The following is a 24626-nucleotide window of genomic DNA, read 5'->3' on the forward strand; positions in this document are numbered from 1 at the left end:
TACAATTGAGTTTTTGTCATTTGCAGTATTGGTAGGTTCTGTAATATGTGTTTGATGCTGTTAATCAGCATGATAAGCACTAAGACAGCTATCCATGAAAGCGAGGCAAGCTGTTAGACATAAATTAACAGAGGATCCACCCATAAGCATTCAATAGACAAGTTCGTCTATTCGTTTAAGACATTTTAACACAGTATAGTGACAGCATCGTGCAGCGATTTTCTAATACTTGCTGATTGTCCGATTTGATGCATAAGACTTGGTAAAATTTTGCAAGGTAGGACGATTCTTATTATTATGTTCTGTCCGTTTATGTTTTATTTAAACACTTAAAAAAGTTTTCTACGTGAAATTTACAAAAACTGTATTCAATGTTTTAGCATTTAAATAGACACTTAAAGCTATGTGTATATATATATAAATAGTTGCATGTATGTAAGCAAAATACTTAGTAAAAAAATTCTGTGAATTATTGACAATTTATATTTAATTTCTTCTGAAATACTTTAATCAAAGATCAGTCATGTTATTTAAATAGACACTCAATGCTTTATATACATATATATATATATATATATATATATATTTAGTTGCATTTACATAAGCAAAATACTTATTAAGAAATTTCTTTGAATTATTGACATAATTTATATATGATTTCTTCTGAAATACTTTAATCAAAGTATTTTTGATAGTCGCTGTCGCTCTTCATATACATGTCAATTTGTCTAAAGTTAATAAGTCACTAAATGTCGCTTATAATATCAGTATGTAAGTTGAATATTCTTGCTTTGATTTTCAGCGTTTTATTCATCAACCATAAACAAGCTATCATGATCAATTCATTAGCCAAGTTTAATCTCAGTAGACATAATCCTTCATTGTCGTATCTCACGATAAATTTATTGATAATTCCATAACTAGAAGTTTCGCTGTACGATGGACATATTTATAGAACGACCAATGTCTGCAGTAACAAATTGTCAAGGTCCTGGCTTCAACTTTAATAGGAAAATGTAATTCTAAACCCTTTTTCATGAAACTTTTTTTCAGATATATTTTACATAGCTTATTAAGTAATTGTAGTAAATGGATAAAGGCAGATTTTCATATAAAAAAGAAAACTTTTGGATTTTTGGTTTTTTTTTTTTAGATATGTTCTTCTGAAAGATTTTAGACCCAGTGAAATTCTTTTCTTGTTGTTTATAAAACCATTGCTTATGAAAGTTTTCTCATGTCGATAGTCGCTTAACCATGTAATCAAATAATACACATGATGTAATTGTATGTAGTCAGCAGACGACAGTTACAAAACCTTCGTGTTATATTAGACAGCAAAACTTTTAGAGCTTGCATGTTGTTAAAGAAAGCAGAAAAAAGACCGGTAAACAAGTTTTAAGACGATTGTCTTTCTAATGACAAAAATAGGCAACAGCAAATTGTTTACTAGTTAGATGGCAAAAAGTAGGTAACTATCATCCTCGTTATACTGTGAGTTACATGTACATGCATATGCTTGACAAAAGTATCTGTATTGTCCTGTATAAATTTACATAGAAATGACTTATGGTATTTTCCTCAAGAGTTTCCTGAATAAGGTACTGTCACACATCACCGATATGAGAAATACTTGTGAGCCGCGCCAATTTTTTCAGGTTGCGAAGACGTGTAAAAAGGAACATCGGTTGTTCAAAATATTCGTTTTTCTTTATACGTATTCTATGTCAAGTCTATTTGTTTTCGTTGTGTTTTTTAGAGATTTAAATCGCATATATACATGCTCTGTACTAATTTCGGATGTTTAAAAGTTTGGTTTATGGTGAAATCTATATATAATGCTGTTAAAAATCCTAATGTAATGTCAAGGCATCTTTGGATGTTTTTGTATTGAGGTTTTCGAAAACACACACATACACATGATTTTACTACATGACTCAAGTTACAAGGAGAACTAGTCCACTGTTGAAGTGATTGTTTTGTTTTTTACTATTCTCTTTATAGTCAAATTGGAGAGAACCAAAATCTCTGCATTGCAAATGCTCTTCTGGGTTAATCTTCAGTGAGAACTCTCTTTGTTCAAAATAAAACAAAATTTATAAATAAACGGTGAATAACAAAAAGGATCCTACTGATAAAGAACTGCGATTTGACTAATTCTTGTTACTTTTAAATGGATTCGCTTTGTCGGAGTTTTTAAATTATTCACTGCGGAATTGGCTGTTTCGTAGTTTCGAATTTTGCAAATAATATTGTTTACCCTTTTTCCAAGCTGATCTTTGTTGAATGCTAAGTTATTTTCACCATCGACCATTATTTGTATATTCGTAGAAGCCAGTGTATTGTACTGCCATTATTCAAATAATACATTTCGTATGTACAGTAAAGTTTCGGTTCATATATGTTATAATGATGAACTAAGGTTTTAATTTCTACTAGCAAAGATGAGTTCAGATGGTTTGTGTGTACTACTGCTCATTTAGTCTTTTTATAAATGCAATGGATAAAACAGGTAAAAAAATTCATCTATTTTGTTTTAAATCCGGTCATATCGACTAAATGATGAGTTAATATGATAAACTTATACGAGATTCGTTCAAGTAGTTGGTTCATTTTTCAAGCGCTTCATGAATGGATGAGATAGTGTATTACCGTGCAGATTTCATCTAATTGGAACTAAGTAACCAAGGAATATATTTCAATGAAACGGTACTGGATCTATGCATTACTAGACTCACAAAGAGTTCAGTGACAATTTTAATACATTCGTATAGTGGTGTTATATATTTGCACAGACACAGTTTGAACAAATGCCGAAGTCGATCGAGGTTTTAATCTAAGTTGGCCAAGATATGTTCTTAACTACATTTTACCAAAGATGTTTTATCTAAAATAACATATGCTCTGGTTTCCATTATCACATTTTTTTCTTCTTTTTAAAATTGTGCATTTTCGCATTTTTTAAAGAATCATTTTGAAGTAAAAGACATTCAGAAAACAACAAAACATAAACTTCGTTCATGTCGTAGTACGGTGCTAATATCTCAATGTTAAAAATCGTCAACAGTTTTTGCCTCCCATGGAGTTTCGCGCGAATTTTCAAGTTAATTCATGGGTGTTTAAGCTTCAACACCCGCGGATTTTTTTGGAAAATTATACGATTCAAGCAGATGAATTAGCATTCAATAACGATTGAACAAGTGTGAACCACTACTACATTTCCGGAAATAAAATATTCACGTATAACGCAACCGTTAAGCATGACGCAATAAGTTGAATTTGAAAAGACTTAGTGTTTGTTTCTATTTATGCTATTTTGATGATATTGAAAACGCGAATGTTTTTTTTACAGACAATTAGCATTGTAATATATTCTTCATAAATTTTGTAGTTTGGATCTGTTAAAGATGTTTGAATCGAGATATACTTATAAAGTATGTAGAAATTATCTTGCCAACCTGCAAGGAAACGTTTGAATTTGACATTCTTCTTTCATGTTAGTCTTTTTGTGAATAACACCAATTGTAAGTCATATAATAATACTCAAATTCAATATTCATTTTTCAATTGGCGAATTTAAAGTGCGAATGTACATTTAACATATTTAATATGAAGATAAAAATATCTTGGATTTTTTCATAATGACAAAATATAACGATTACAAATAAATATCTTCATCAATTGTACCTTAAAGCGTTAAAAAAAAGTTTTCACCTTATCTTTTATTAACGCAACATTTGTTCTGTGTACCATGATTTAAATAGTCTTTTTCATCATTTCGCTGTGTTCAAAGACTTGTATAAAACTAAATTAATTATCAATATTAATGTTGTAAATATAAATTAAAAAAACAACCATGAAAAAATTAGTAAATTGCTTATCAATATTTATACATGTTTGGAATAAACTATTTAAACACGGTGTTTCTTCTTTATTTTTTTCTATTTGATTTATTCATTGTAAATAAAGAATTGATGTTCCAATTCAAATTAATATTCATGCTTTGCGTTAACAATTTGTTCTTGCGTTATGTTGTTGAAAGTCTTTTTTTAGACAAAAGAGCAATTTTCTGTAACGTTTGTTAAGCCTCTAAAATAGGACATGCATGTAAAAACGTGAATGTTTTTCAACGTACATAAGTAATGTATGATAATAATACTATGATGGAGGACGTTTCATACAGTGTTACATAAAACTCATCTCATGGTTCTCTTTTTGGTATAGAAAATTACTTATTGTGACATAACGATTTAAATAGACTTTTATTATGTTTTCTTTCATTATCTGTACAAAGCACTGCATTAAAACATACGTAATACCAGAGTCATATAGATACAATGTATATCTGTTAGTACTACTTAAAGGTTAACGTTGTTGTACGCTTTAATTACTTCAATTCTACGTTTAACCGGAAGTATAACATCAGAACTTTGCTTTAACCATACAATAAATGTTTCGCAATCAACAATGTTCCGATTCTAAATACAACGTCTGTTTTCCTCTGAGTTACATTTTCCAGACTTTGTATTTATTAAATATTTGCATTTCTGATGTAATTAGTCTTATTATTTAGTTGATTTCGAAATTCTATGAAAATTGATACTCAGCAAAAATTACACTTTTACAGTAACTAGTTATAATTATACAAAACGTTTCGACATAATCAGAACTCAATTAACAAGCTATTGCCCCTAGCTTTAACATGTCAGAAAACCTTTGAGGAATAAAGATACTTTGACAGTTTATTAGCTCAATTTCCCTCTTTATGACCACCATTAGCGTTAGTTTTATCCCAGTATCGGACCGTGTAATTATAAATACAGTTTGGAAGCTGTTATATGGTTACAACTTCAGTTTATAGTTTCTTGGTTAATAGCAAAAATAAATTGGGTAATCGCAAAACAAACGCTAATATAAAAACTGTTGTATACATATGATATTGATAAAAATAAATATCGGAATATGTTGAAAAATTCTTTGATATAGTCATTTATTTTGGCTACATTAATGTTCCCTTTAATGGAAGCATAGGTTATATGACTGTTAAATTACATTTAAATGTGCACTCATTTAGTACACGATCGATCCTTCTTTCAGTTTGTTATTTATAAAAAGTGATTTTGGTTTTCAAAGTATCTGGGCGTGGTTCGGGAAGTACCAAGAGTACGGAAATATTCTTTAACTGATAATCGTCACAAAATTTACAGAATGACGATTGCGCTAAGTGTGGCATTGTTGTCCACATAATGGAATTTTATGCGACTGTCATACAAGTGATAGGTTTAGCTAGCTATAAAACCAGGTTTAATCCACCATTTTCTACATAAGGAAGTGCCTGTACCAAGTCAGGAATATGACAGTTGTTTTCCATTCGTTTGATGTGTTTGAGCTTTTGATTTTGCCATTTGATAATGGACTTTCCGTTTTGAATTTTCCTTGGAGTTTTGTATTTTTGATATTTTTGTTATTTTACTTTTTAACATCAATACACATAGTATATGTGATGTCCCGTTCGTTCAAAAGATACCCATTGTTAAACATTAGATCTTTCTAATAATATGCAGGAAGTAATTCCATGTCCGCTGTTGGTCGGTTGAGAATGGTACTTCTCAAATTATAATATATAAAATTACAGGGAAATTACCGATTTTCCCCTTGATATAACAAATGTTGTGAAACTGTAATCATGATATGTGTCCCTTAGCGAAAGGTCTACGATAGCATTCACCTTCTTAATAGCATTTACTTAATTACAATGTATCCCTTGGGTTGACGGTCATTTCAAATTATCCAAGTGGACATCTTGGAGACGTTTTGCATGGACAGAAAACATATCCTTGATAACAGTGTTCATTTCTGGTACCGTTACAATTTATATTACTGATAGGGAGATCACCACCCTGTTTTTTTTTTGGGGGGGGGGGGGGGGGGGGGGGGGGGGGGGTTCTTGACGCTCTGTCTTTAGTTTTTCTGTGTAATGTTTTATGGATTGTTTTTCATCGTTTTTCGTTTTCTGCCATGGTTTAGTCGGTTCTTCTATCTTCTAGTCGTATATATGATTTTTGATTTTCTCTTTGGTGTTTTTTGTCTCTGTTTCTCAAAATTTTGCTATGTCTCTCTTTTTCTTATTTTTTTTTTCTTTTATTTTCTTTATTATTCTGAGTGGAAATCAATTTTTCCTCAAGGTTTTCAAAGAACTTCTGTCTATTGTTAAGTCTATGCTTTGCAATCAATATCTAATTGTATTAATTGCACTGTAGTTTTAATACCAACCATTCTATTGATATTCATTTGTATACAATATATTCATATTTAATACACACTGATTTACCACGATTCCGCATCTGTATATAGTGTAAGAAAACAACTTAAACATGGAAACATTGTAAGACATGTAAAACTCGCAGATCGATGTAACTTCAATATGATGCTTTGAGTAGAGATGATGCATATAATCATTTGGCTTAAGTGAATTTTATTTTGAAATGATGCCAGTGAACTTATGGGGTTTGCTCATTGTTGAAGGCCGTGGATGAATTATTTTTTTTACATTTCAAGCATTTATACAAGGAATGAAACTAACATGATTTGGCCAACATAAAAATTCAACAATGAATGTAGGAAAGAGGTATTACTATTTGAAATTGGAAGACTTTTAATCATATCAGAAAGGAAGGTATTTATAAAGTTATGTCTTTCCTTTAAGGGGTAGTGAATGAATTAAATTGATCGTTTGAGTGATTTATCATAAAATCGGGCTATGCTCTGGTAGGTTATAAAGCCAATGTTATATCATTTCAAGCTTTACAGCACCAACGTCAGTTTTGACGCTTTTTACATCTTACGGAATAGTAAAAACACAGTAAATTTGTCAAATGTTATATAAAGTGTGAAGTGTTATTTTTGCATTCTTCAGTAGGACGGTTTAGGATACAAGGTTCAATGGACGGTGTGTTGATTAAAAATATGCAAAATGAAATCTTCAAATATTTAACTCAGTCCTAATGTCCCATTTTGTACATACTCTAGACAAAAATAAGGTTTTGATGTCAAAACATTCCATAGAAATTACTGACCATTTCAACTTTGAAGAAATCGAAAAAAAAAAATGAAAGGCATTGATACTTTCAAGTCAGTTTTAACATAATATAAGCTTCGACAATCATGTACTATTTACATGTGAAAACAGAAACCAACAAGAGAAAAGACTGATTCTAAGAAAATAAACTACTATAAAATCGATTTAAGGTATTTTATATACTATGTGCAGTTCATGCTTATTCTTAAATGTCGTAATGGTGTTAAATTACTTGTCAGTTGGTCTTTGATATTTAGACATCTCATTAGCGATAACTATACTTCGACTCCTTATTTTATAAAGAATAAGGAAGTTAAGCAAGAATATTCTCGATAAATACAATAAGTATGGCGCCTATTTTTGTCGATGCCTCTGTCCTGTTTTATTTCTGATGTCAGACAGCTATCCCTTTCAAACACGACCTTACATGAGGGTCTAAATGGGATTTACAGATAAGAGAATACTGAATAAAAAGATTAAGATTAGTAAAAAATGGGCCAAAGAAATAAAGAGTAGAGAATAAAAACAATGGGCAAAACAAACAAAAAAATATAGAGAAAAACTGATAAAAATAAAGAATAGCACATTATGGCGTACTGAATTATAATGAATAGAGATCAATGGACAAAGAAAATAATATCATAGAGAAAAATTGGGAAAAAATAAAGAATTGAGAAAATGAGCCAACAATATAAAAATAGAGAAAAATGGTCAAAAATAAAGAACGGAGAATAATGCGGGTGCTGAAATATATATATAGAATAGAAAATAAAGGGGGTTAAAATATATAGAATAGAGATTAATGGTGTTCTAAAATATAACAGACAGAGAACATGGGGTAAAACAATGAAGACTATAGAAACAAATGCCTAAACATTGAAGAATAAAACATCGAAGACTCACCATCCAGACCCTCTTACATGTGCTTTATTATAAAGGCATATTGATGTAAGTACAGTTTGCGTTGTAATACAAAAATCAGTAATAACTACATAACAAGATACAATTATATCTCATAGCAATTTGTCCATGATTTAAAAGAAGCCTAATAAATGTAATTACTCTATAAATTTGACTCTGGTTTCTCTCAGACTTATTTCCTTTTCAAAGAAACAGCCAGTAGGATGTTTTCAAGAATGACCAAAATTATAGAGAATCCGAGCAAATGCTTAAAGCTCATCTTTGATTACATGTTTTATCAATCTTATTTTCTGGAGAAGACGAGAGTACAATTGATGATGATGATATATTATTAAACGTACTTTTATCTCTCATATTCAAAGTCAAATTACAAAAATTAGATAAAGAGAACTGTATATAGAAACAAGGAGATGTTGTATGGTTGTCAACGAGACATCTATCTACCAGAGTGCACATGACGTGCATGTACGTATATAGGTACAAGGTATCGTACGACCTATAACTCTGAGCCTAAACCATACCGTTTAGTCAACTATAAAAGTTCCCAAAATGACATTATATGTATTTTTTTCCTTTATAGAATATTTGTAGATCATTTCGGTTCCTGTGAAAATGTTTTCCAATTTTTCTATCTAAACACTTGAATTCTCTCTTTAGCATTAATGGGTTAATACACTATTTAAAACATTGTATTATTCACCAATACTTTATTTGAAAATAAAGGAATAAAAACAATGTTAAAAAAGATATTTGGGTATATATATAAAACAATTTTAAAACATTCGGGTATGTATATAAACGTATGGTACAGATTTCCCAACATGGTTAATTTCAGGACAAAACGTTTTGGAAGCCAATGACATATAACGTGTGTCTTTCACGGTTGTTACTAAATCTTTGAGGATCATTACATTTCTATCATTGTTGTAATTATTCCCCTGCTGTTCAAACTATCCGCAAAAAGTATTAAGTATAAACTCATTTTATATCGATATAAGTACGAACAAACGTTAACCAACTAGTTGTCCCTATAACATACATAATGCAAAGTAGCAGAACTGAACTTAAAAAACAGTTGGAAGCTTTTAAAACACGTCTCCTCAAACGAGGATATAAAATATCTGAAATCAACGAAATTTTTTATCAAACACAAAATATAGAAAGGGAAAACCTGCTTATACAACGCCCAACGAAACGGGAACAACCACTAGTTATGTTAACAAAATTCAACCCATCTATACAGAAACTAAAAAATATAATTACAAAACACTGGAACCTTATTTCATTAAACCCTGAATGTGTGAACATATTTAATCATCAGCCTATTATAGCTTATAAAAGACATACAAATTTACAAGAACTATTATCAAAGCATTAGCGGGTATAGTCTGCTCGACCTTTCACAACACAATATGATACTGAGCTCACAAAAAAATAAATCATAATCCACTAAGATGTTATCCAGAGACAACCGGTGTATGGTCCAATATAATATACGAAATAAAACAAAAAACATAAATAACACGCCAATATTCAACTTATTGAGTCGACCACTGATGAAGCCGGACTCAGGGATTTTTCCCCAAACACGGCAGAAACACCTAACATTCATGCTCATGGGTGAGCTCGGATGCGCTATTTAAATACACTAAGACAAACGATATTAAAGAATTATTTTCTTTAGACAATAATGAAACGATTTGGGACAATCTAAAGTTTTATTGATTGAGCTGAAATGTTTTCTATGATAATTGAAATATACAAATATAATTTGGTTCTGGTAAATTCAATATTTATTAAAGCAAGAAAGCAACATCGAAGAAAATGGTGAAAATAAATCAGCTTAATTCAAATCAACACTGCGTTGTTTGATTTGATTGTTGATGCGCTAACGTTTGTTGTTGTGATTTCCGTACAGTGTGGTACTTCCTTAACACAACAGTTCGTATTTGATGTCGACTCCTTTACATGCAGATATTTATAAGGCTCATCTTCAAAATAATTCTAATTTTGTAATTCAAAATAATGCTGAATTGTAAAAACAAAAGGTTTAAAAACCATAAAAAAAATATTAGCGTTTCGTGTCCAATCGTATGTATGCTTACATGTACATGTATTTGAATTAGGTTTTAAAAATGGTTTTGATTGGCTCTTTCAAATTTTTAAAAGTATCGTTTACAAATTAAATTGTATGTTCTACTTTACTTTTTTTTAAAATTTTAGTAGTTTTGGACGATATGGAAAATTCCATACAAATTGAGTTCATGCAGTTTCCTTAATAAATATTTCAAACTTGATCTGTAACGTTTTGGTTGAGATTATACAAATAAAAAAAGTCTTTAGAAAATTGGGAAAAAAAGTGTTACGTCAGTTTTGCCCAAGGAAGTTGAAAGTTTAGTTTTAATACAATTACGTAATCTATGTTAAGATGTATTGTATACGTGTATCATTAGAACTGCATGGGTACTGGGCGAATGTTAGCATCAATAAACTTCCAACAACGGTACTGATACAGTGGTAGTAAGAATAGCCAATCTACATCGATTCTGCTGATTTAAAAATTCATGTACCTATCAGAAATTAATTTCAATTCAATGCATTTTATTGTTTAAACACATGAACATTTTAACGAAGAGATTGGACTTAAGGCACAGACTATACAAATCTTCTCTATTACAAGATGGATTTAATATACTAATATTATGTAATGCATTTCTTACAATTCACAGATCATTCTTCATTATAGAGAGTCAAGGGAAGAAATCTTCTTCTAATTTGTATTATTTATGCAAATATCCGTATGCAGTGTGTACATGAAAGCTCTGTCCAGTTCAGTACTTGAAATAAATTTTTCTCGCGGGAGTTTGTCTTATGTTAAATTTTAAAGTATTTTGTTATTTGGAGATTTTGGTGTCGTTGGCAGATCTTCGAAAGTCAAGTCTCTGTTTAATTTATTCACAATTTATTATATATAATGTGCGAATCAGAGCTCGACCTTTTGATAGACAATTGCTTAATGTCAACCTCTAGATGCCTTCCGGTTATTTTTGTCGTTTGGTTGCTGTCTTATAGTTGCATACCGCACATTCATCTTATTACCATTGTATAATGTTGCGCTAAGTATTATTAAATCAACACACCGCCGAAAATTACATCAAAAGTTAAACAATTATTCGTTTCACATAAATATATATCAGATTCTGTTATGATGAAATATAATTAAATCTCCAAACCATCTGTCAATCTTCGTTGATTACTTGATGGAAACATATGCACCAAGCTTAGTCGTCCCTGGCTTAGTCGTTCCTGTGAGGAGCTTTGCAGTAATCAATCAACTGATAAACAAATTAGAATTAATATTGTCTTAGGAGATTATCTCTATAATGAAGTCTCGTTGGAGTTTTGAGCCCAGGAAACAGACGTCAAGAAATAATTTTAATTTGCACATGTATATTTTAATTCTCTCATACCATCTTGTGTTGTATTCGATTTTATGTTCTGTGTTATTTCTTAGTATTTGTGTTTTGATACTTATTGGCTGACAATTTTCCATTTCATTTCAATTCGTGTGCTCTTTTAAAATGTTTAGTTTTCAAGTTTTAAAAAAGTTATACCCCTACAAAGAAACAAACATATAACCAAACCTGTTTTAATTGAATGAAATAAAGACTAACTAGTTTTGCATACACCATTTAGATAAACATAAAAGCTTGTTTTATATATGTATTTGCAAAAACTAAGTCAGTATAAAATCCTTACATGGCTTCCAGTTTACTTTTGCCTTTTCTTTTCGCTTGATATAAAAGCCCGTCACTCTGGTCACTTCGGGCGAAATACTTACTCAGTGGCAGACAATTGAGTGTAAAATATTTTCATGCATTTAAACAATCTAGATATCCTCTTAAAATAACTTGAATGAGATATGTTGTTCCATATGGCTTAAGAGCTGTACCAAATAACCTCGGTTCTTAACTTTTATATAGTTTTTATTTTCGTCAGGATACACGTAACTGTTCGAAGTTAGGGAGCTACCATTTGATTTTTATGGGGGGGGGGGGGCTAGGATGAAATTTGAAAAAAATAGGCAGGACAGGAGTTTTGAGTAAAAAAAAAAAAGGCAGGATGAGCAACTTGGTAAAAAAAAAAGGCAGGATTACAATTTGTGTAAAAAAGTTCAGGATAAACTAGTAAAAAAAAAGGCAGGACCGAATAGAGTAAAAAATAAAAAGGCAGGACAGAGATTACAACTAAAAAAAAAAGGCAAGACAAAATTTTTCATCCTAGCCCCCCCCCCCCCCCCCCCCCCCCCCCCCCCCCCCCCCCCCCCCCCCATATAAATCAAGTGGTAGAAAAAAAACTAGTTTCGGTGAACTAAAATAAAATTTGTTTTTCATTCTTATAAATTTCTTATCCATGTTTGAAATAATAGAATGTTAATAATAACCATTTCCTAACATATTTACACACAAACATATAATTTGTAAAGCTTCAAGTAAAACATCACTTCTCATATTTGTCAATTGAAAACATAACAAAAAACAGCCCACTTTTACATTAGCAATATGAAATACAAAATGCTAGTTCAATAATTCCCCAGATTACACTTTGGTTTTCATCTGAATGACTTATATTTGTTATTTGTGTAAAACATTCATAAAGTCATCTTTCATTATGAGCAAGGATGTCATCCATATTCATTTTAGTGTCATTGAAACATTATGTAAATGATTTATTGTTATATAACCTCTAATATCTATTGGGAATTTCAATTACAAGATGAAAGGTTCGGAAGAAAATCATTTGAGTCTCTTAAAATAAATTTTAGGACCAATTAATAATGTATTAAATTTATTCATGTATGTCTGTGAAGGAGCGTTTGATAACGATTTAAAACTGTGATTGTTTTGTAGACATTTCGTGGATTTTTAACCCAGGCAGTTTAGTTTTGGGGACATAAATGTATGTTTAAGGTAGTAAGATGAATGCATGTACTATCAACAAGTCTGTTTTACTTTTGTGCTGGCATGAAATATCATTGATATGTTCAATTTCTGAAAATTTACTGTTAACAGTTTACAAAATGTTGAATTATTTGAAACACTAAGGTTTTTCTACTCCCAATTATATATTGCCTTAGTCGTACTTGGCACAACTTTTCAGAACTTCCGGTTTTAAATGCACTTCGTATACTATTTCGCCTTCCAATTGTTTTGATTCAAGCGCCACTGATGAGTCTTATGTAGACGAAACGCGCATCTGGAATACCAAATTATAAGCTTGGTATCTTTGACGAGTTTTTACATGATTGCTTTTGACATATTTACACTAAATCCGTTAGATGTGTACTACTTGATATTTCTGCCTGGCAGAAAATGATTAAGTTATTATTTGAAATTGGGCTTTATTCTAGATTTCAGTAACTGTGAGTACTCTTAGATCGGTACTATGTGTCTTTTTATTATTTCGTTATATGTTTTTATGCTTACTTATAGTATCAATTTGATGGTCAAACCCTTTCAAACTGATATTTTACAAGTAGTTCTTACGTTGTACTACTGTACCAGTACTGTTTAAGGTTAGGATGAAGGGTTAGACGTTCCCAAGCATGTTTAACCGTAATGTGGCTGCCCGAGGTCATAAACCTGTAATCCAGTGGTTGTCGTTTATTTCTGTCTGCCATATGTATACAATTGTTTTCCGTTTGTTGTAACATTTGTAGTATGAACATAAAGACGTTTGTTTTGAATCGTTTCACAAATTTGTCGTTCCATGGTAATCCTACTATACGGTTTTGGCTTTGTACATTGTTAAAAGGGGTACGGTGACCTGTAATTGTTCAAAACATTGTCCATTTGGACTTAAGGATACAATTTTGTCATGTTGTATCTTCTAATGCGTATTTTTAAATTTGATTGAAATTAATAAGTTGTTTGTCTGTCAGATGATTTTTATTAACCTCCGGTGTTGATGAGAATATAATGATACATCATATGTCAATTATCCATCTTTAATTCATACAGAAAGGAAAAGATTTTATTGCCATATGGGGTCTTTTAATATACAATACACACGCTGCCATATGTGGCTTGTGGGACGTATAGCAAAAGGTTAAATTTTCATAAAAACGTTTTAAGTAATGGTAAAAGCTCAATGATAAGTTAATATTGATATTAAAAGACCTCCGAACAAAAAGGGATGTTGAGATCCCCGAGCCCGAGCCGAAAAGAACAGCCCTTTTTGTGAGGAGGTCTTTTAATATCAATATTAACTTAATCATTGATCTTTTACTAACTTAGAAACCTTCAAAAACATTAGAAAAGTACACTAAAAACACTTGCTGAAACCTAAGTCCCCTGAATTGGTCGAGTCTAAATATATTCAACACAAATGATAGTTAAACAGTACTCAGACTGATATAGACAAATAACAGTTACCTGATTGCATTTAAAACGGACCATTAAATGGCATTACATCATTTAATTATTTATTTATTATAATTTTTTAGCATTTAGATAGGATCATAAGATAGTTTTATGAAATTAAGGGGTAAATTTATATTTTTGAATTCCAAGTTTTCAATATGACGATTTTCTATTTTATAAATGAGGAAATCAAAAACCGTATACAGACCTCATTTCCATCTGACCAATGAATGTTCTGCACCAAAACTTCTTGTTATATATATCTGATGTTTTTAATCTGTCAGTAATCATGAAATAGATTCGTAAAGACACCAAATGAAAACAGTAAGTAAACTCTTCCAACAATAAGCTATTTAAACAGCATGTTTCACAACTTCTAATCGAACAGACCTAGATGCATAAGGTCCTTCACAACATTCAGGTAAATGTTCATTTTGGTTTTGATTCTATAATTTTCCTACACTACGTTTCATGCAAATGCAAAATAATTAGTGTTGTCTGTTCAGTCCAATTAATTAATAAATCGTATTTTTAGGTTTGATTTTGCGGTATGGGCTTTGTTTATTTGTTGAAGGACGTACAGTGACCTATAGCTGTTAATTTCTGTGACATTTGGTCTTTTGTGGAGTGTTGTCTCAGTGGCAATCATACCAGGCTCGATAGATGGAATATTTTCGCAAGGTTGATAATCATTCTTAAATTGAAATACAATATATTATATGAAAACAAACACTTTTATTTTAGTCGTCCGTCATTCCCTTTTCACATCTAAATGTAGTATAAACAAACAACTTGAAAACAGCCTTTTACCTTTCTAAGTTTTATAATCGCCTGACAAAACCTTATATCATAAATCGCAATTAAATCGTAGATAAGAACCATAGTAAAAACATTAAAAAAGTATAGGTGTTTAGTTATGTAGTAAATTGCAAAACCATAAAAAAAAGTTTGCACTATCATTGAGTAATTTAAATGGAAATTTTACATCATAACATTTTAGAAGATCTTGTCTTCGTGTACTATGTACATTGAATAATTTATGGAGTTGGTTGATTGTTGTTTGCTTTACCTCCAGTGGCAAATATTTCATGCATGTTCATGACGAGAACACGTGAATTTTAAATGCAATAGGTAGATCTTGCAATAGGATGTAGACATTGAGGTAGGATGTAAAAATTGGAATATCACTGGCAACTGGGGATATATTGAATAAAGACAGAAATTAGCCTTGCAACAGCTTGCCACATCCGAACCCCTTAAATAATTGGTGCAAAAATAGTGAATTTGCAGAGAGCGTTGATCCATGAAATCTATCCAGAAGTCGGCCATCCATATTTACGTGTAGTTTCTAAAATAATTTAACATTTCTAATTTCGGTTTGATACTTTTAGCACCACTTTAGTAACTATGCAATTTTTGTGAAACTGTATTTTATTTATCTCTGTACATTAGTTTTTGGTATGATATTCTGTACTATCGCTCTCCTTGTTTGTTTCGTGTGTGTGTTCTCCTCGAAATCGGGAGATCGCGGTTCGAATCTCGACCGGGTCTTACAAAGACATAAACAATGGTACATGTATTTGCTGTTTCAACGCTAAACTATCGGTATTTGAAAGTAAGAGCACAGACTTGTCGGTTCGGAGCCAGAAATGTTTCCGGATAGGGTGACTATTCTTCCTGCGAAATGATAATTATCTTCATGTGAACTTACGCGTAAAAAAAACTTGCTCAGAGTGTCGATCTAGTACAAAGCAGGGTTAATACTCATATTATATTTACATGTAATTGTCCTGAATATTCATTTATTATTCCATATTGATAGAATTTTAGTAGGGTTTTCTATATGAATTGGATTTTGAATAAAAAAGCATATTCACCTGCTGAAAAAGTGTATTCACCGCGGAAAACGCCGCGTGATTTTACGTGTATAATAACGGTAAAATGTTTGACGTACAATTGGTTTTAATAGATAACTGTTATTAAATACATATTTTTCTCTTTCGAAACATGGAATAAAACAATAACTGTCTTTTGTTTCGGTAAATATGTGGTTTAATTGACTTTTGAAAAACCTATTGACATTCAATTCGGCCGTTGGCCTCAGTGAATATCAGTTTTTCAAAAGTCAATAAAACCACACATTTACCTCATCAAAAGACAGTAATTGTATAATATTCCACTTGACGTCATTCGTTATCATCATTTATTTTACCGTTATTCTATACAGTGAATTGTTTTTATTCTACTGGTTTATATTACACCTCCTTTAATTTCCACCGATCGAAATTAAAAAAGAAAATGGCAGGTAATGTTTTTCAACCAAACACTTGTGCTTGTCAGGATATCTTTAACGGTAAATAATATTAAATCAAATGTCCCTGTTGTGATAGATATTGTTAAATTAACTCCGTAATTTTTAGTTATGGGACAGTTTTGAGCTTATTCTGTATACGCATCTTTCTATAACAAAAGACTAAGTTGACTGCTAGTATTTTGATTTGTCTGTGTCGTTGGGTAGCTACCAGATTAATGTATACCTTTATCTCATTTTATTCAAATCCAAAGGCTTGACTTGGGTATAGAAATATTGACATATCTGGATCTCTCCAGTCCGATAGTATACCCTTGCTAAAGGGGTGTGTACGTTTGGATGTTCGGCTGCTTTTATGACAACGATTATACCAGATATAATAAAAAAAAACTTGAAACAGCAAATTTTGTCCCTTAGACCCCGTTCACACTAGGACATTTAGATTAATTTAAACTAGATCGGTTCTCTTTAGTGACTGCCGTCGTTGTACGCTAATGATTTATTGCCACTCAATGCAGATTTTTTTTCTGTTCTTCTCCCCTCCTCCTAGTATGGTATGATAGGATATAATGGTATTGTCTTAGACTTTTCACAACTTGATTTTTTTTTATCCCCTTTTCTTTTTTCTTTAGCTTTGAATGTTTCTAAAGAATGTTTACAAAAGATATTGATTGAAGCACACACGCTACGTTTTCCTTTGATGAACATATACACTGAAATACTTCATCAAATGAAAGAGACAGTTCGAATTTTACATTTCTCAGAAGCTACTTAACAGTGATGTTTACACGTATATGTCAACCATTCTGATGTTCATTGCAATTCTTATTTTGTCAATAAATATACATTCCAATTTCTTCTTATTTTAAACATATCAACTTTTGTTTAAAGAAAAGTGTTAATTCGACTCTATTTAATTATTAATGCTGTTTAGCTTCTAAGTTGCTCAGTTTCTAAGGACTTTTTTACGTGATGCCTTAATTATTCCGTAAGGATGATTTGAAATTGCTATTTGAACAATTATACATCAATAATTGTATACCAGAATTTCTTGGTAAATGATGAGAAATGCAAAGAAGTAATACCCTTGCTTTGAACATTAAATGGAATGTTTTATGTATGGATGATTATATAGTACTGATGTAAATCTACATTGATTTCTTAAGAATTCAAAACCTTTTGAATCCATCAACCAAAGTAAAAAATAATATTATTATATGTGAATTAATTTGAATTTAAATGATGTCTTGATAAATTTAGTCACGTTATTTTTCTTTCTAAAATATTATGAAAGATGCAAGATGTCACTTAGTGCAAGCTTGCAATCCGTTAATGTAAATTTTCAATATATATCAGAAATTTTGCGCTATTGATGTTGTTAAATCATATGTTTGCGTGCGATCTATGAAAAACAACGGCTTTAACTATTTTGAAGTCTACTCGACGGCGTACAAATTGTAATCTGAAAACGACTTAGTAGCCATCTGATCAAACACAAAGCTTTTGGACAGATATCTCTCTCTCTCTCTCTCTCTCTCTCTCTCTCTCTCTCTCTCTCTCTCTCTCTCTCTTACAACGTTTATTCTATGCGTGTTAATTACCGACTAATCATAGGTTTAGAATTCTTGTTGATTTTAAATATGATATTGGAAAACTTGGCTTCTAAACATAAGATATTAATCCTGATACAATTGATCAAGTTGACATTATAATGTATCATTATAAAGATAGTGTGACAGTATAATTATCTCGGTTACGTTATAGGGATTCTTGGAATATCTTACCTTATCAATTTTTTGTTATATCCATCCTGCAACAACTTCAAAGAAGGAGAACAAAAATAAAAATTATAAAAGAAAGTAAAAGAGCATAAGCAAAGCAGCTTCATTGTAAGATAATGAAATATTGTTAAAATCAATAAAATTACTTTGGCTTGAAGGTTATTATAGTTGTATTTTTTTTTTATCTCGATCATTTGAATCACAAAAGGTACATGAAAGAAAAATCAGTACAGGAAAACATTTTCCCCTAGAATAACATTATTATGGATAATAAAACACAACTACAAGTACAAACAAAACAATAGTAACCAGCATTATAACACATCTAAGAATGCTCACAGTTATTGAAAGCAAGCTCAGAGTACTGATAAGAAATCATGCCATCCTACACTCTGATATCGGTGGCTGTACTTCATAGAAGATTTTATACAGCAACGTCATACGCAGTACAGGTAGACACGATCGTATAAAATTAGATGCAACAATATTTTACACCGTTGTTCAAATCTCACAAATCAACAAAGAAGACACAAATAATGGCAAAAACCAAAATTCAGGGAATCGCATGATTTAAAATATATAAAGTCAGGGGAAATAGTATTAAAATTTTGTTATAAGTTTTAACTTAAAGAAATCTAACAGTGGTTGAATTTTCTCAATACAAATCAATGTAAACGATTCTCAAGGGAAAATTCTGACCCAGCGTGAGGTCTGATAAGGTTATCAATGAAAGTGTCCGTTATTCTTGCGTATGACTCCAAAAGAAGCGAGACCGAGTGCGTCCACAGCGTAAGCGTCTACTGCTATGCATGATTCACATGAAATGCGAATCCACACTCAGTCAAAATGTCACAGTATTGAATAAGTAACAATCTTTCCATATACAGATCAGACGACTATTCTGGTATCTATAACATTATAACAATAATCAGACTAACTGATTTCTAAAAGTTGTTCTTTTTTTTTTAACTGTTTCACCATCACAGTACAAGGTTAGGGCAGGTTTGGCGCGGGCAAAAAAGTTTTAAATCGCCACATTCTGTACGTGCTGTCTCAAGTTAGGGGCCTGTGATGCTGTGGTTGTCGTTTGTTGCTGCATACCATATTAATTTGGTTTTTTTTCGTTTGTTTTATTCATAAATCAAGCCTATAGTTTTCTCGTTTGAATTGTTTTACATTTGTCATTTTGGGGTCTTGTACAGCTTACTATGCGGTATTGGTTTTGCTCATTGTTGAATGCCGTACGGTGACCTATAGTTGTTGACTTCTACGTCATTTGGTCTCTGGTGGGGAGTTGTCTCATTGGCAATCATACCACATCTTCTTATTTTTATAAACTATTCAGAATTTCAATAAAGCAAAACAAAAAAAACCTCTTAGTCTTGCCTCTAACTAAAATTACAAATTGGTGTTCGTCCCAAAAAAACACCAGACGCAGCGATTGAACATAATTATTATAATTCGAATTGAATCAAAAATAAACTAGATTAAAAGGATAATTCCTAAACTTGTTAGGTTTTTAAATGATAAAACCGTAAAAGACTGGATACCAATTTCCAAATTTTATTAAACTTCAGCAGTTTGAATCATTTTTCACAAAATACAAAAAAAATATCTAAATTTTAGATACTTAATTAATCTGATAACTTCAATACCTATAAATGGACTGCATAGAGTTGTTGCTATAAAGTCTTCGATTTCATAGAAATTTTATGAATCAATTGTCAAACAATGATTCTAATTAAAAACGCTGTGTTGAAGATCACAGCAACCTAATTTGAAAATAGTCTTTCAGGAATTCTTAAGACAACTGCTGGCGTGCACTTTTGTTTCATTCAGCGTAGTTCCATAAAAGGTCATAGAACCTCCTAAACATTCATAATCACGTGGATTCATATAATTTCAAGGGCAGTTATTTTTATTGTTTCAAGATGAAACAAAACTGTTTTTCGTGGAAATCCTGATATCGGAGTTTCCTAAAATTCCGCATGCAAGCCTATATAAGAAATAATGTGTTTCGTTGAACATTTGAATTCTTGATTCACGTGTATCTACGAGGTCCACCAAATTTAGAACCTTGCGAATAATTATAGTGAATCCAATATACTATATTTTAAGTCAAATACATTATTTTTGAATAATGAACCCCTTTTATGAATTATAAATCATAAATGTATTGATAAATTCAAAGACGATATGTTGATAAGTGACTATTATTACACTTTGTCTTTAAAGACAGATATAACGAACAGTTAATTAAACTGATATTTAGTATTTACTTCGTCTTTATTCTGTCAACAGCTGTAAATGTCATGTTTACAATATATAGATGACATGTTGCCTTCACCAGCTGGACTATACGACACATTACAGCAACATGTTTGCCAGTGTTCAGCGTTAACCATTTAATATGAAGGAAATTGAGTTCTTGTGTGTATTGTAAGTATCGCCATTTGTTATTGAATATTATTGAAATAGGTAACATTGAATCAACAAAAACATGTCAATGACATTATAACAATTCCGTCGCATTTGTGCTTATTGTCGTCTCATTATTTGTGCCGATGCTTGAAACATTGGACTGAAAAACGCATTCCTTGCTTTCTCGATCCTTCATCTTTAAACGGAAACCTTTCGTCTTTTACCATACGCTTAAATAGAATTCGAAAATACGATTGAAGACTTACATTTTTTCATAAGAATGATAATTGTCTGCTTTACGTCATGTGGCAAATATTTCCTGCACATTTAGAACGAGAACAAATTATTTCGTGGTAAACGCCAAATTTATTTCAACTTTCAACAAACAGCAGCCAAAAAGTACGCTCGAAGTCCAAATATTATCACAAAACTGTTGTAAATATTTCCTGTTTATGACCAGACTGCTCAGTCTTTTCGTAGTCTTTCGGGTTTTGCCATGGCATTGTCAGTTTCCCATCGACGTATGAATATTGAATGTCCCCTTAGTATCTTCCGTCTCATGTCCAAGGGTTGAATTAGTCTAAAAGCTGTCTTATTCTTATTCTCATTCTTAGAATTAGGGGTTTTACTGTCAAATTTTATAATTATTCTACGTATACCTTTTCTAGGTAGATATTTAAGCTACGTGTGGTATCTGATGACATTTTCTACACGTTCCTTCTATTTAAAATAGCTAAACCTGAACTGCCATGGCAGTATCACATCAATATAAATATAGTTTATCCCTTTATCTCCTTTGTTTATCTTTCAGTAGTTTTCGAGGCAGATCTTTCAGGTGTAGGGTTACGGAATTTGTTTGCAAATGACCTTCACGTGTTCATCTTCTGTCCTTCAAACAATTGTTGTTACTCTTGCATTTGCAGTCACGCAAGATAAAATTACTGGCATAATAAATCAATGTCATGAATTGAATCCATAACTATGAAAAATATCACAATAGATCATTGCAAGGAAGAAACTTATAGATGAAAATACCTTTAGGAATGAAAACAATTTCAAAATATAACCGTAAACAATGCAAAAACCCACAATGTAATTGTATGATATCGTTAGATAATGTAAAAATTATTACGTAATATAAGCTTCGATAAGTTCTCGGGACCTTAACAGACGGAGATTATACATAAGAGCTTGTTTTTCCTTCGGTATTGTTTAGAACTTCGATGAAGCGATCAGAGAAAAACGATGACCGAAATCAGCGTTGAGTTAAGACAAAATTATAGTTATTTTCTGTATTTATGAGTCTGAATGTTACCCTAGGCAATTATAAAGACACATTTATCACTCATATCTGGGGGAAAAATAACTACAAACATCAAATTTATAGACATTGTTTCAAAAGATTTATCATTTGACCCGAGTTTTTCGTATGGTTATACATTCATGGGTTATCTATATTATTATCTACTGGTTTTGTATTAAAGTGCACAAATGCCATTATGAACATTAACAGATAAAGTCAATTATAACCTGTTTACTAACTTCTTATTGGGTTAATCAAAGTCTTCCATACCCATATGGAGATATTTGATTGTGGAATTTCTTGTAAACATATTTTTTATTGTTTTTATATATTGATTTTCTTAATATGAACATTTGTCCTGCATTATTCGCTTTCTATCTGTACTTTAGGCTGTTTTTTTTTTTTTTTTCAATATTTGCTTCTACTTAATATCGTGAATGTCATTTGAGGTGTTAAAGTATTATATTTAAGTTTTTATCTGCTTTTTGCAGTTAGAGATTTATTTTTCACAGTAAAACTCTATTTGTAAAGATTTTTATTACTATAGTTGTTATCGAGTGTTTTAATCGAGTTTGTGCATGCATATTTAGACAATAAGGCATATGCTTTTCTTGACTATTCGTATCAGTGGGCATATGCATAGCGCATGCATAGCAAGTTTGTGTTGTCTTTGATTCAGTTACAACCCCACCCTACAAAAAGAATAGAAAACTTAAGTGAAATGTTTAAGATCCTTTATGGTCAGAAGACAACAACCAAGTCCGTACATTATTACATTGGGAAGTTGTAATCCAATTTTTATTATAAAAATAGATTAATTTTATTTTTAATACTTAAATGCATAACTCAACATGTATTTGACAGTTATGAAAAATTGTCCTTTTATATCCTGTCAATATTCATATTTTGGCATTTCACAAAGTCATGCTCTTCTCAAACTGCTTATGACGTCTTTACATTAATTCCTTAGTAGTGTGCTTGTTGATTTTTAGGCTGTGGAAACTTGATTTATTTATCAGATTTAATAAGACTTTAAAATAACTTTCAGTAACTGTGCGTACTTTGCGGCTCTTTTTTTTTTTTAGTTGTTATGTTTTAGGTACATAGCGATATGATGAGTCAAGCCATTTCAACCGATTTTTATAATGTGTTCGAATGTTGTGTATAACTCCATCACATTCTTTTTGAGTCTGTTCCAATTGAGGATTATGTCTAATTTGTACATGTTCTATCAATTTTATACATGTCCTTTTAACTCTTCAGAGATACAACTAAACTATACTATAACTTTTCTTCATATTCTAACTCTAACGATAAATTCTCTATAATATATGTAATCCGATGGTTTTCTATGGTGGCTTGGTTGGTTCGTGTTGTTCAGTCTTTAGTTTTCAATGTTGTGTTTTGTGAACTGTTTGTCTTTCCGTCTGTTTTGCCATGACATTGTCATATCAGTTTGTTTTCGACTTATGAGTTTGAATGTCCCTTTGGTATCTTTTCGCCACTCTTTTGCTGTTTTCCATAATTGTTTCATTTAATGATTTGGGCATAATTCATACGGCTGGTTTTGGTTCTTTTGCAGGGATCGTTTACAACTTACTATACGGTATATGTTTGGTTATTGGTGAAAGCCGTGTGGACACATGTGTGCCTTAAATGGAAAGTTGTTTCATTAGCAAATATTCAAGTTTTTAACACAAAAAAGTAAAGGATGAAATTTTAAAAACAACAATCCTCAAAACATTAAACACAAAACTTAAGATTGAGCAGCACGAACCCAACACCCTACTCTCATTGGAAATCCTACCAAATCACCTCATGTTACCCTAAATTTATAAATTCAAAATTAGTATTTAAAATGTTTCAGTTCCGAAAGCTCATAAAGAGGCCTTATGAATACTAATAAAATTACCAAAGAAAATTTCGAGTAATAATTGTAATCTATTAATTAGTGGTGTACGTGTACGTGTGTTTGAGTAGTTATGTGTTTGCGCGTATTGTTTATTTGTGCATGTGTCTTATCTTGCATGTTCGTCTATTGCCTTTAGTTTGTACAGCCGTCTTGATTTCATTGTATTGCTTCCCTTCCATTGTTGTCGTTGGATTTCCTCATGGCACAATATATGACTCCTAATCAGAACCTTGCATCATTGTCAGCAGAGTTATACACAAAAGTCATGATTTATTTTTAAATTAAAACTGCACATTCATGAGCATTTTAATAAAGTATGGTTAAGTTCATTTGTTTTTATAAAACCATTTTTCAAAATAACTCCAATGCATCTGTGTATCCGTCTCCTTATTCTATAGCTTGAACGACAGTTCTCAAATACAATACCTGAAGCTTTTTCCAACAGCTAATGATTGTTTGTAACTAAATGTACATTTAAGG

The 24626-nt window shown here is 31.2% G+C and overlaps 1 protein-coding gene across 2 annotated transcripts in view; it reads left to right on the plus strand.

Annotated features, from left to right (window-relative positions):
• Positions 1-83: 83 nt before the first annotated feature.
• LOC127719810 (orexin receptor type 2-like) overlaps positions 84-24626 on the plus strand; it is a 108897-nt gene continuing 84354 nt past the window's right edge. For both annotated transcript variants that reach the window (XM_052226118.1, XM_052226117.1), the window contains exon 1: positions 84-277. The gene's annotated coding sequence lies outside the window, so the exon portion shown is untranslated. The remainder of the gene's footprint in view (positions 278-24626) is intronic.

Source organism: Mytilus californianus, unplaced genomic scaffold (genome assembly GCF_021869535.1).
Source record: "Mytilus californianus isolate M0D057914Y unplaced genomic scaffold, xbMytCali1.0.p SCAF_11, whole genome shotgun sequence".
In the NCBI taxonomy this organism is placed as follows: domain Eukaryota; kingdom Metazoa; phylum Mollusca; class Bivalvia; order Mytilida; family Mytilidae; genus Mytilus; species Mytilus californianus.